The sequence below is a fragment of the Cyanistes caeruleus genome, chromosome 3 (assembly GCF_971803275.1).
Source record: "Cyanistes caeruleus chromosome 3, bCyaCae1.hap1.1, whole genome shotgun sequence".
In the NCBI taxonomy this organism is placed as follows: Eukaryota; Metazoa; Chordata; class Aves; order Passeriformes; family Paridae; genus Cyanistes; species Cyanistes caeruleus.
In genome coordinates, this window is record NC_141703.1 from 103,785,173 (window position 1) to 103,797,763 (window position 12,591).

The window sequence follows — 12,591 nt, forward strand, 5'->3', positions numbered from 1 at the left end:
TCTTCTTCAAGTTCTTTCACTGACCTTCCTATGAAATTTGATTTTTTTTTTTACCTCTTGCCTTTGTGGACATGCACATCTTAATGTTTTCTGTATCTCCTTCTAGCATACTTCATCTGCAGAAACCTTTCATTTGCCACTTTTAAAGACTCTGTCCTGTCTTTTCTTTCTCTGTTCTTGGTACCGATCCATTGGCCCAATCCAACTAATTTCTGCTGGCTCTTCTTTGAAAAGAGCTATAAATCCTACCTTTCCTGCTCTTAATACTAGAAATTGCTAATGAAGATTAATGGAGGCATTAGCCACAGGCAAGCAAACTTCACTGCTTTTGTACTTATATTTCATTGTTTATTTGAGAATTTCATTTGTGATTATAAACTGCGATAAGACCTTTGCAACTTCTGCATTTTTTGATGAACCTCTAAGTATCTGGCATGCTTTGAGATGTGTATGAATTACACTGAAAATGTCACAAAATTGAACTAATGTTTAAAGCTTTGCAAAATTAATCCCTACCAAATTCTGACGTATTAATTCAATACTTTGTTTGGAATCTGGCATGAAATATAATTACAGTGGAAGGTGAAATAAAGAGTAGTATGAAAATTTTGCATACCTGCTATTCACCATCTGTTCTCTGTGATAGAATGATACTCTTTTCTTTACAGAGGATTTTGACTTGATAGAAAAGGGAGAATTGCACTTTTTATTATACTGCAGAAATATTTTTATTTTGTTTTTAAGTACCAATAAAACAAACTTAATATCTCTTAGTGGGCTGTGATGATATATGAGATGACTTCTAACTTCAGAAGCCATAAATTAGGATGCCATTACCAGGAAATCGTAGTACTGCCTAACAGGGCTGTGATGCACCAATAATAATTCCCCCCTCAACTTTTGGAGTCTTTTTACACTTGATTATGGGCTCTAAAAGGTGAAGCCACAAGCACTCAAGTTATACAGAAAATGTACAGAGGTTTTCACATAGAATCACAGAATGGTTTTGGCTTTGAAGGGACCTTACAGATCATGGAGTTCCGACCCATTCCCCTGCCAAGGGCAGGGACACCTTCCCCTATCCCAGGTTGCTCAGAGCCCTGTCCAGCCTGAACACTTCCAGGGATGGGGTATCCACAGCTTCTCTGGGAAACCTGTGCTGTTAGGCACTGGAAGGGGCTCTAAGCTCTCCTCAACACCTTCCCTGCTCCAGGCTGAATAAGCCAGACTCTCACAGCCTCTGCATAGGAGGGATGTGCCAGCCCTCTGATCAGCTTTGTGCCTCCTCAGGACTCACTCCTGCAGGTCCACGTTCTGCTTGTGTTGGGAGCCCAGAGCTGAACACAAGACTCCTGCTGGGCTATGGACAGTAAAGGTATGAACTATTAGGAAGTAAGTGCCATTTCAAGATTTGCAATAATTCTTGCAAAAAACGGGAAAAACTTAGAGTGAAAACATGGGTACAGGCATCTTAACGGAGTGACACCTGGGCTAGGTCACGGTGACAAATGTGCATCCCTACCTTATCCCTGATCACAGGAATGAGGGATTAATTGGTCGTGTGAAAACTAGCTGCAGGTGTCATTTCTCCTGCCTTTTTAGAGTGAATTCCCACTTCGGGAACAGCCTCTCTTTCCCCGCTACCTCCACCGCCCCCTTTCTAAGCAGCGAAGCTCCCTCAGCAGCGGGGGCTCCACCAGCCGGGGGATCCAGGGCCTGTTTTTTAAGGCCCTTTTCTTTGACAAAGCGGCCGGGGGAAGGGTTAAGTTTTCCGCCCCAGCCAGTGCCCTGCTGATCCGGTAATGAGTAAGCAATGCCTCTGCCTGTCAGGAGCTGGGTGTGAACTCGGGTAACCCAGCTGAGCCCTGAGCTGGGGGGGTACCGGGGTAAAGCAGCTTGACCCCCCCGACCTTGGCCGGCCCCAGCCCGCCCGGGGTCCGGCCGGGCCTGGGCCTGTGACTGCTACGTGCCGCTCGCCCGGCTGCCAAAGCCTTTTATAACAACTGGGGCTGAGTCAGCTGCTGGAGGTAATATAATACACCTCAGTCAATAGCTCTGTGTTGCAAAACATACGATGTGGCAGTTCCTTTCTAACTTGGGGAGCCACCCAGTCTTTTTAGGATTTCCAGGAAGAGCTGTGGCATCTGACCTTCAACTGTTATTAAAAGAAATCAAAGATTGTATAACAGTCTGTCAGAGCTTTGCATTTCTTAGTGGAGTTATGTTTCGGTGAATGCCTCCACATTTCTGAGCTTCACAGGTTCTTTATCCCTTTACTTGTTTATCCTCTGGTAAGCATTTATTAATAGAGAGACTTATTCTTTTACTGTACTTGTTTATCTTTCAGGGGGTTTGTTTTGTTTTTCAATTTAGAAGCAGAAGGGTCTCCCACGCATTTCACATTTCCATCTGCGGGTGAAGTCACTGCATGGCTTTGATAGCAATCTTCCAGCTGTCCATTTTCACCCTGGAATCCCTCCCTTCGGCTGATTTTCTGCATTATCACCATAGTTTTTGACTAAGACTATTAATCCACCTGTCCCTCTGTGAAAGCAACTAGATTGGTTTGTGTAAAAGGGGAGTAAGATGGTATGAACTGTAAGTCTGCTATTAATCCTGTTAATAAGGGATTAAACTGAAGCCTCGTGAGTAGGAAAGGCTGATTTGATTGTTTGGGACTATAACTTAGCTCTCCCTCATGAAAGCGGTGTTTGCTGTGCATCGCGTTTTGTCATTTGCATATTTGGTCTCTGAGGAAATCAAGGTTAAATATAGCAAGGAGATTCTGCTGGCTTAAACTGGTAGCACAACTGTGCTCCTTCAGCCTAACAGTGCCTCGGATAACACAAGAAGGAGCCCTGCTTGCTCTTGCCCGGCAGTGACTGCATCCTATAATGCGACTTATATTGTCAGCTTGTGCTTTGCCTCTGACCTTTACGTGCACTTTGCTTATGTACCAGATAGGATGCATGCCTTATTTTAGAAGGAAAGAAGCAACAGAGGAATGGACTAAAATAAATATCTTGCCACTGCTATTTTCAGTAAAAGGCTTACAAAAGCAACAGCAGCAGAAAGCTGAAGAGCACCATATATTCCCTGGGCAAGGCGATCTTATGAAGCAACATCAATCTCATTAAAAAAAAAAAAAAGGATACTGTCTCTGTCTTAGAGCTTAGCATTCTGCTTCCTCCTCAGCCTTCGGAGAAGGTCTATAAATTATTAATACTAACATCAGTGTGAGACAACAGATGGTAAAGATTACTTGGAAAAAGTCTTCACATTAACATATTATGGCCCTAGTTTCACAGCACGTTGGGACTGTTTCCTGATGCTGCCAGCCAACCTGGCCCTGGGAGAAGCCTCCCAGCGGAGGGGAATCCTTGGGCAGCAGCAGAGAGGTCCTGCCCTGGTTCAGCTGCAGAAAGAGCCACACAGCTGCCCCTGCAGAGAGGGCCGGGCGTGGGTCACGGCACCCCTCGGATACCACACCGGCCCCGTGAGGCTCCTGGCATCTGCTACCAGGGGCCAGGCCAAGAAGCAATGAGATGAGGAGGAAAACTTTCAGGTAGCTGAAAAATGTATTCCTTGCTGAGCTGCTTTCAGGTGGCACCAGTTGTGTTGTGTGCTCTGAAAAATAAGAAATATTCATTTACAAGTTTTGAACTTTCCTTGAGCTGGGGGTGATATGAGATCCAAAGTGACATATATGTGCATTATCCAGAAATCTTGCATGCAATATAAGTATTTTATTGTTCCCTACAATGGGTTATTCAGGTTCTTCAGGTTTAAAAATGTATTAAAACTAGTATCAAGCAAGTAAATGAGAAATCCCTTGTAAGAAGACAGGCATATTGCCTTGTCTCTCAAGCCAGCAGTTGGTACAGCAGAACACCTATGTACTCTTGTTTTGGAATTACCTCCTATGACAGACCCTCCACTCTGTTCACACCACTTTGAGGATAACTCAAATCTCTGATAACCAGAATCTCTGAGACAGAACAAATTTATCCAGCCTTTTAAGGGACTTGTACAGGAGATCTTTTCTCATGGCTAATTACTTTTGCAAATGCATATGCCATGTGTGTGTTTCACTGTGACTTAAAAATGGCTGAAAAACATATTTCTCATGTTCCTGCATCCTCTTGGTGTCATGCAAGTTTTCCATAAAGCCTGAATAATGAAAAACACAAGCATTCTCTGAGTGCTGGGCCCAAGTGTGGTTCTGTGAGTTGAGCAGGAACCAGCTCTTCATTTATCAGCTTCTTGGAATCTTCTGTTCCCAAGAGATGGGCAATGTGTGGGTGGAGTGATTGCTGGAAAATTCCTTCAACAGTGTTGTTGCTGTCCTATTTTCATAATGAGTACCAAAGCCTTGGTTAGCAGCCTTTGATTCCCACTTCACCACTTGCAACACCTACTAATATCTGTTTTACTGAACAGATACGATTATCCCCTCCATGTTTGTGTTGTGTGGCCCTGCAGAGTCCCTCGTTGCCTTGGCTCTTGTTGGCATTCTTTAAGGGAAAATGTGTGTGTTTGCACAGTTGCCAGTCCAAAACCCTCTCAGTGAAACTGCTGCTTAGGCCCGGGTGGCACGGTGTCCGTGCACCCAGACTTCCCCTGCAGCCACTACTGGCTTCATGTTCAGCTTTACAGGATGCCTTGGGAAGTTGGGTGCTCTGCAGGGGTTTGCTGTTGGTGTGTGATTCTGCAATTTGTCACAGTCCTAAGATGCCACCCTGGAATCAGTCAGCCCTTGAAATGTATTCATTTAGGAATGAGGTGGTGGAGCAACTGGTGGAACAACTGCTTGAAGTTGCCTTATGTGCCAGTTATAAAATGTTGATTTCTGATTTTAATTATTTTTTTTTAAAATCATTTAACAACATAGTCAACAGGTTCTTGGAACTTAGGACAAGTTAATCAAGTTTACTTAATATGATTTCAGAAATATTTTTCTAAATACTCAAAAATTCCACTTACTATTATAGTGCCTAATTTTGATATATAAAAGAATTCCCCAAAGATGCTGTCTTAGGGCCATTGAAGGTGCAGGCAACATTTAGGTTACGATCAGCAGGGAAAGCATTCAGGGAACAGTATTAGTGTATTAGTGGCACAGAAAAGGATTCAGATGTTAGTATCTGGTATTTTGAGATCACCTCTACCTAAAAACAGCTACACTGGCACAGATTTGCATTTGCCTGTGGACGACTAACAAGGGTTTACAGGCTCTGGATTACAATGGTGACAATCTGTTATGTCACAAATAATCTTGTTTCCAAGTGCTGCAGGTGGGTAATTTGTAATCTGCTTTCTGTGACCCAATATACCCCTAATAATTTGTTTTTGTTGGCTGACTTTACAGGGACTTGGGAGTCAAGGTCTCATTTGTCACCTCAGCACAACCCAGGGGAGGGCACAGAGCTGCTCCCCAGCCCCCTCCCTGGCCTCACTCAGTGGTCATTTTGGGTCCTGGGGGAGAGCTGTTGCCAAGGTTTAAGCAGAAGTTGTAGGTCAGAGGGATTTTAGGCCATTTATTTGCCTCCTGGATGAAGTTCCAGATTCTTCATCCCATTGCTAGTATCAGAAGGGAGATAACAGAGGGCTCCAAAGGCAGAGGTGGAAACTCTCTGCTCCCATTAGAGCAATTCCCAGAGAAGGTTGCTAAGGCTCCCAGAGGTCAAAGGAGAAAAGCAACAAGATGTGTAAAAACCAAAGGGTGATAAGATATGTGTGAAAGCAAGTTTATATGACTGTATAAACTGTCCTGCTCTTGTTCTGCCTGCTTGCTGAGCTGGCAAGCTCAAATTCAAAGCCATGGAGCATGCTTAGTCTGTATCCATCATCCCTCAGGTCCCATCTACACCTCAAACAGGAAGAGTTCCTCCATTTTAAATTATTATATGCACTCCTAGTGGAATGAGCTGTTGAATTGATATGAATCTGCTGGCTAAGAGGAAATCAAATGATGAAGAATCAGGAAAGCCCTTTTGGGTCAGTCAATGAAGTATTAGGTCTAGAAAGATGATAGGAAGATTTGGCATCACGTGAATACATATAGAGGGATGAAAGTTGTTGCTAGATTATTTAAGTATGGAATCATCATAGTTCAAAAGAGCCAGTGCCATCTCTGTCCAAATTAGCAGTACAGGTGTAGCTCTGCATGTTACCCTGTGCAGACAAAACAAGCCCTCAAATTCTGATGCACACTATGTTTTGTGTGCAGGTCAGCTTGTGACCTATGCAAAACAAAAATGAAATTAAATATAACTTTGAAAGCATTGAAACTAACCTGAGTGAAACTATTGGTGTGTCTGAAGGAGTGTGGGGGGGAAACAGACACACAGAAAAAAAAAGTGTGTTAATTAAGATTCCTGGGAAGGGAGGGAAACAGCTTGCTGCTCTGCAGAGGGACGAAATGCTGAAGGGAGGAGCAGACCTTACAAGGTAATGAGAGTGCTAAGTGGCAAAGTTTGGGCTGGGAGAGGGGCAGAGCTTCAAAGGAGGAATGTGCACAACTGGGATTGTAAACTGTCTCTACATGTGTCCTTAGCAAGCTCCAAGATGAAAGCATCTGCACTCAAAGGACCTGCTCCTCTGTTGCCTTTCACCTTCTGAGCTTATTTGTATCTATGCAAAGGGTACGTAAATTGCCAGGGCTCCAGTTCAGTGGTTTGTTGTTTGGCTGTGTGGGGTGAACCAGCCTAAATGCTGGGCTCTGAATGCAGGGGGACTTTCCTGTCCCACCATGTGCTGTTCTGGTAAGGGAGGTTTTGCCTGGTGTACCCATAACAGCAACTACAAACATGTGTGAGACAATGGAACACTGTCAGATTTTTGGTGTGGCTTGCTGTCTCCTGTGCCTAGGCCCATGGTACAGGCACTGTGGCTCTGTCCTGCCTGCCACACTGCTTCCCCTTGTGCTGTGGCAGCAGGGGTGATGACCCTGGGGAGGGCAGCTGAGCACAGGAGCTGCTGTGCATGAGGTCTCCACCATTAGCCATGCTAGCAGCCTTCCTGCCAATGAAAGAGGCTGGGAATGTGCAGGAGTTGGGCTGGGCTGGGAGGTGGGAGGGGTCTGTTGAGGGGTCCCAGACCTGAGAGCAGAAAGGGAAAAAGGCCTCTCCACACCAAAGTGAGTGCCACCAGTATAGCTAGCAGGGGAGCACAGAAATTCCATGAGGAAAACACTGAAGGATCAGGAACTGACAGAGGACTCTGTGGCAGAATGCATCTTGCACTTTTTTTGTCTCATTTTTCTTATGGGAGTGTCAGTTTTGAGCCTGTAGGAATGCTTGGGAATGCCTGTATTTATTGTGCTGCAGGACTTGCTGCAGTTAAACCCCAGTTATTCCAATGGTATGAAGGGGTCTTGTGTGGATTTTGCAAAATTAATTTACATCTACTTTAAGGGCCCTTTGCACAGGCTGAACAAATGATAACACAAGTGTAAAAAAAAAAAAAAATGGGAAGGAGGAAAGATTGATCTCAAAAAGAAATGAGCTTCACATTTGTGGTCCATTATAGCCAAAGGCACAATCACCTAATCTGACTCCTAAGGTTAGCCCTAAATATCAGTGTAGGCAAGTCCCTGGCCAGTTGCCAGTGTCTCAGGGCAGATAACATCAGCACAAGTCGAGAAGAGGTCTCCAGTCTAGCCTGCGTTTTCATATACTATTAAAATAAAATGAGACGGCAATTAGTTTCTCTTCAGCTATTCCACAGCATAACTTCTTCGGTCAATTAGTATGAATAAATAAATATAGGTCTTGAATTATTAATCTGCAAATAGAAGAAGCAACTGCATTTAATATTTCACTGTTCCTTCTCCTTGCTCTTTTGCTTTGCTTGGAGTTTTGACTCAGTTGGTATTATAGGAGTGCTATTGTCTATTCTTAACTCTTTCCAAACTTTTAATTTTTCCATAGGATAATTTTATACTTAAATAACACTTTTAATCTTGGCTCAAGACATATAAAGATTGGATTATCAGAGGGTATTCATTCGCAGAGCTACAGGGAGATCAGTGGTTTAAAAAAAGAAAAAAAAAAAATCAGATCATTTAAGTGCCTCAGTATGGGCTTACTAACTTTAGGTTCCCGCTTCCTAAACCCTTCACAGAACCATGGAATGGGACCTTGAAGTTCATCTAGTCCCAACCCCCCTGCCATGGGGGTTTGGCCTTAATCTTTTCTCCATGGCTTCATGAGAGTAAACAATGTCTGATTATCCTACCAGTTAATCCTTTTTCCAAGTAAGAGATGCAGAAAGAGGGGTTGATCGGGGTAAGGGTATCTTCTGCTTGTGTCTGAAGACCTGTAGCTACTTTGGGCAGGGAGTGCCAGTCTGATGGATTTGCTTAGGAAGCTGGAGTGTCACGGGCTGTAGAATCCACCCTGGGCCTCAGGTTTCATATGTGGTGTCTTCCCCAAATTTTATAAGAATGTGTGATCAACAGGGATCTGTCAATCTGCTGCATGGGGAAAAAGATCAATCCTGCCAAAAAAAGGGAAAGCCTCTAAAATTATAATTTTAGACTTTGGTCATTTTCAGGAAACCTTGAAGAAGGCATTTCTGACTTGTTGGTTCACAAATGGTGGTGTTTCCCTCTTGGGTAACAGGTGCTGATTCTTACAGAAATGGGTCACAGTTCAGTACTCAACAGTGTCTGGATATCAGATCATGTGTTCCTCATTGGAACTGGCCAAAGAAAATATTAAGTATTAGTAACATGTTTAACTTTCTGTTAATGTAATGTCAATGCATATAAAAGGAGGAAGAAATGTAACTTAAGTCAATAAGCTGGAGAGAGGCTGAAAACTTTCAGGGTATTTGTCTCCCTCATGAGAGCACCTGACTTCTGACCTGTGGTTTTGATTTTGGACCAAATTCACACTCTTCAGTTTTCTGTGCTGATGATAAACCTGCTTCTGTATATACTTTAAATGTGTTATTTTTTCCCCCTTTGAAGTTGCTTGAGGCACAGTGTGAGCTGAATGCATTCTTCTTAGCTTGGCTCACTGCAGTGTATTTTACGATGTTAATTTCAATGAGGTTTTTTTCTATTTTAGTTTGAATACTGTTTTGCCTTTTTCTGGCCTGCTTTTATCTTCTGACTTCCTGTACTGCTAGTGTAAGACCTTTGAAGAGTGCAGTTTGGGTATGTTAATAAAACTTTTCTGTAGTGCACAGCTTTCAGGTAGAAATCATAAATGGGTCATGGCAGCAGCCAGGGGAGGATGTGACATACAGTCTTGTGGTTATGTCTTACAAGTGCTGCTGTATGATCTGCTCCAGTCTGCAGTGTTTTCCCCTCTGTGCTTAGCTGCCATGGTGATGGGTGACCTGGACATGCCATAAATAGACAAACTAGCAGGGCTTTCATTGAGGCTGAGCATGAGGACAGTCCTCTGGCTTGGTGCTCTCCAGCTGCTGCTTATGGGTGTGGAAACTGCCACTGGAGGCTCTTGCCTACAAAGCCAATGTGGCAAACACCACTGTGCCTGCAAGTGTACGAGAGCTTTTACTGGGAGGGCTGAAGACAAGGAACAGCATATGGATTCTGGTCAGCCTGAAGCTGAGAGGTTTACCTCCTCAGCCCAGTTCCAGGCAACATTTTACAAAACTGGCATCTCTCTCCACAAAGATTCAGCTCAGTAGGGAAATCAATGTCTCTGTATCCCTTCAAAGCAGAGACAGTGTCTTAGAGCTGGTGTTTGTGGTCTTGGAGCTGAGATGGGCACAACCACCCAGCTCCTCTTTCTGAGCATGCCTTATGAGTTTCTGAAATCCTCCCCATGTATGAAATGTGTGCCAGACTATGAGGCAGACAAGTCCCTCTCCAAGAGGCCAGGGAAGGATGCTGCTTGTGTTCCTCCAGGTCATGTAATAACAGAGGGCTTACAGCTTAAAGCTGCTGCTAAAACTTGTGCCTTTTTGTGAGACAATACACGAGGTGCAGAACAGGTCTGTGAAGAAAAAATTAAACCAGATCTAGAGCAAGGTGAGGATGGAAAGAATAAATCTTGAAATGGAGCCTGAGATTCAACTTTCGTGTTGAGTCTTGCAGGGCTGGGGTAGTCCACAGCATCATCCCTTCACAGCATTGCTCAGGTGGAGCAGAAGGGCTCCTTCCCTGCCCACATGCAGAAGGAGAGCAGTGTGTGCAGCTGGTGCTCCTGACCCAAAGCCAGCCTGGAGGGCTAAAAGCAGCATGCCCAGGGCACCAGGCAGGGGCCACCTGCCCTGTGATGCCACAGGGCTGCGAGAAAAGTCCACCCTCTGCAATTCCACCCTGTACAGGCTGGTCCCTAACCTGGGAGAGACCACAGAAGACAGGCCAAGGAAAAAGGGCTGAAAATAGTTCAAAAGATAGAGGGAAGCAAGAAGAGAAGGCTTTTAAGAAGGACTATTTTAATGTATGGAGGTATGCAGAATTAGTTCAGCAAGTGGGAAAAGAGCCACAGATGCTAAGAGTAAAGCAAATGGAAGGAATATGAAGGAAGGAGGAAAAGCTGGGTAGAAGGACTAAAAGCATTAATAAGGATGGTTGGAGTTTTTAACCCATTACATGGGCTGTAAATATGATTTTTCAGTAAAGTTAGCTATTATATTTTTTAATGTATTAGATGAGCTCTTAAATATAATTTATTCTGCTCTTTCACATATAAATCTAATTTTTTTAAGTAATTTCTAAAGGAGGAGATTTGAAATTTTTGGATCAAAATGAGTTGGATTTGACTGCTATATATATATATCAATATATTATATTGACATATATATATATATATTTGAAATTATGGCTTTTTTAGTTGTATTGGCCTTTAAAAAGCATAAACCCTTCAGGAATGTGACAGGTCTCAGAGAAATAAAAAGAAACCATTCAGAAATTCAAGTGCTTAAAAAATAAGAATTTGTAGATGATGTCTTCAAAATGGAAGTGAAAATACAGACTGTGTTGGTATGTTCTTATATTTAAGAGACATGTACACATAAAGTGTGTATATAACACAATTAAAGATGTTTTAACTAATGAGAAGACTGTATATCAACCAAACCTCTCCCTTAAAAGAAGACAAAACAAGGAGAGTGGAAAGAAGTATCACCATTATTCATATGTAGTACTTTGTTGTGCTGGAGAGAAGGCATTGGGTAGAGCTCAGTGAGTAATTTGTTGGCTATTAGTCCTTCATTAGTTTTGCTTCCACTTCAGTTTGATTTATGTGCTACGTAGTAGGATTTGCTAAACAATTTCTGCAAACAAAAACTGTTGGAGGAATATAATATTCAGAACTAAAGCTACAAGTTAAATTACACAGATTAGTTACAGGCTCTGGTTTTGATCCCTAACTGGATTAATAGAAATTGGATTCTCTTACAAGTACACAAAGCCAAAACCATGTTTGGGTTTTAAAAAAAAAACAAACAATCCCCAAAGTCCAACTTGATTCTTTCTCCTGATTCTCCTGTTGCTGCAGGAGACCTGTCATTGTTGTTGGGGAGAGCACACACACAAGCACAGAAGTGTTCCCACAGCAGCTGTGCATTGAAACACCAAGTGGTTCTGTGTGTTCACACTCTGTGCCCTGATTTGGGAAATCACTTCCACTTCCTTGCTTTCTGATATGCTGCTCCTTGCAGCAGGATTGAAGTACATCCTTGTGCTCTCTGACATGGCACCTACATACCTGCTGGGTTTGTTGCTAGGACTTTTTGTTTCTTTCTAAATATGTCAAAATAGTAAAAAGAAGCTTTGCAGCCAAAGAGTTCGGGTTTTCTAGGGATCAACTTATTTAGCCTAATGTCCTTCAAATACTTTAATCTGTTGTGCAATCTCATTTAAGTTCATGAAGTTGACTCATGTTCCTAACTGCTGCATCTGTGTGGCCAGGTCTTGAATCCTGTTCTCACCATACTGGATGAGATGGCTCTGGCAGGTATAACCTCTTCAAAATATGTTTTTCACAAGGAGGTCTTTTTTCCTTGATAAAAACCTACATGTAATACTGTCAAATGATAAAACTGTCATTGCATTTTGTAATGAAAATGTTTCCTTTGTATGGTAGATCTTCATTCAAAGTGGGCTAAATTAAATGTAAATCTAAGTCCTCCGATTCTTCTTGTATCAGTTTTGTTGTAATGGATCTCTGATAGCTCCTACTGTTTGGAAGATTCCTTTAATTATTATTTTATTTTAAATGGCAAATGCTTGTTGTTTTTTTTCTCCCCTAAAATCCAGTGAGAAATCTCCTTTAAGTGGTTGAGTATCCAGGTCACTTTTCTGTGACCTATTTTTCTGCTCACGTTGACTCAAAACATAGATCTGAATTGAAAATAAGAATAGCTTGTCAAGATCCACAACAGCATGCAAAGGCCTGGCAGTGGGGTAAATGTGAGTCAGAAAGAGAGGTTCACATGATTTTTCTTTTCATTGATTGTGATAGAAAGGTGCTACATGATGAGATAATTTTGTGAGGGACGTGAACTCTGCACCCTCTATCAAAGCTTTCAGCAGAAGATGGGAGATCCTCTTAGTAAAGAGGAGACAGACTTAAACACACAGTGGGTCAATTCTGTAAGCTTCTTGCT

General features: G+C 42.7%; 1 protein-coding gene across 3 annotated transcripts in view; it reads left to right on the forward strand.

Moving 5' to 3' along the window:
* Window positions 1-1,086: 1,086 nt before the first annotated feature.
* LOC111941285 (uncharacterized) overlaps window positions 1,087-12,591 on the forward strand; it is a 59,389-nt gene continuing 47,884 nt past the window's right edge. For 2 of the 3 annotated variants that reach the window (XR_015285184.1, XM_086883495.1), the window contains exon 1: window positions 1,087-1,375. The gene's annotated coding sequence lies outside the window, so the exon portion shown is untranslated. Of the gene's footprint in view, window positions 1,376-1,740; window positions 2,028-12,591 lie in introns of those variants that run through there. The other variant, XR_015285185.1, reaches the window with a different exon arrangement.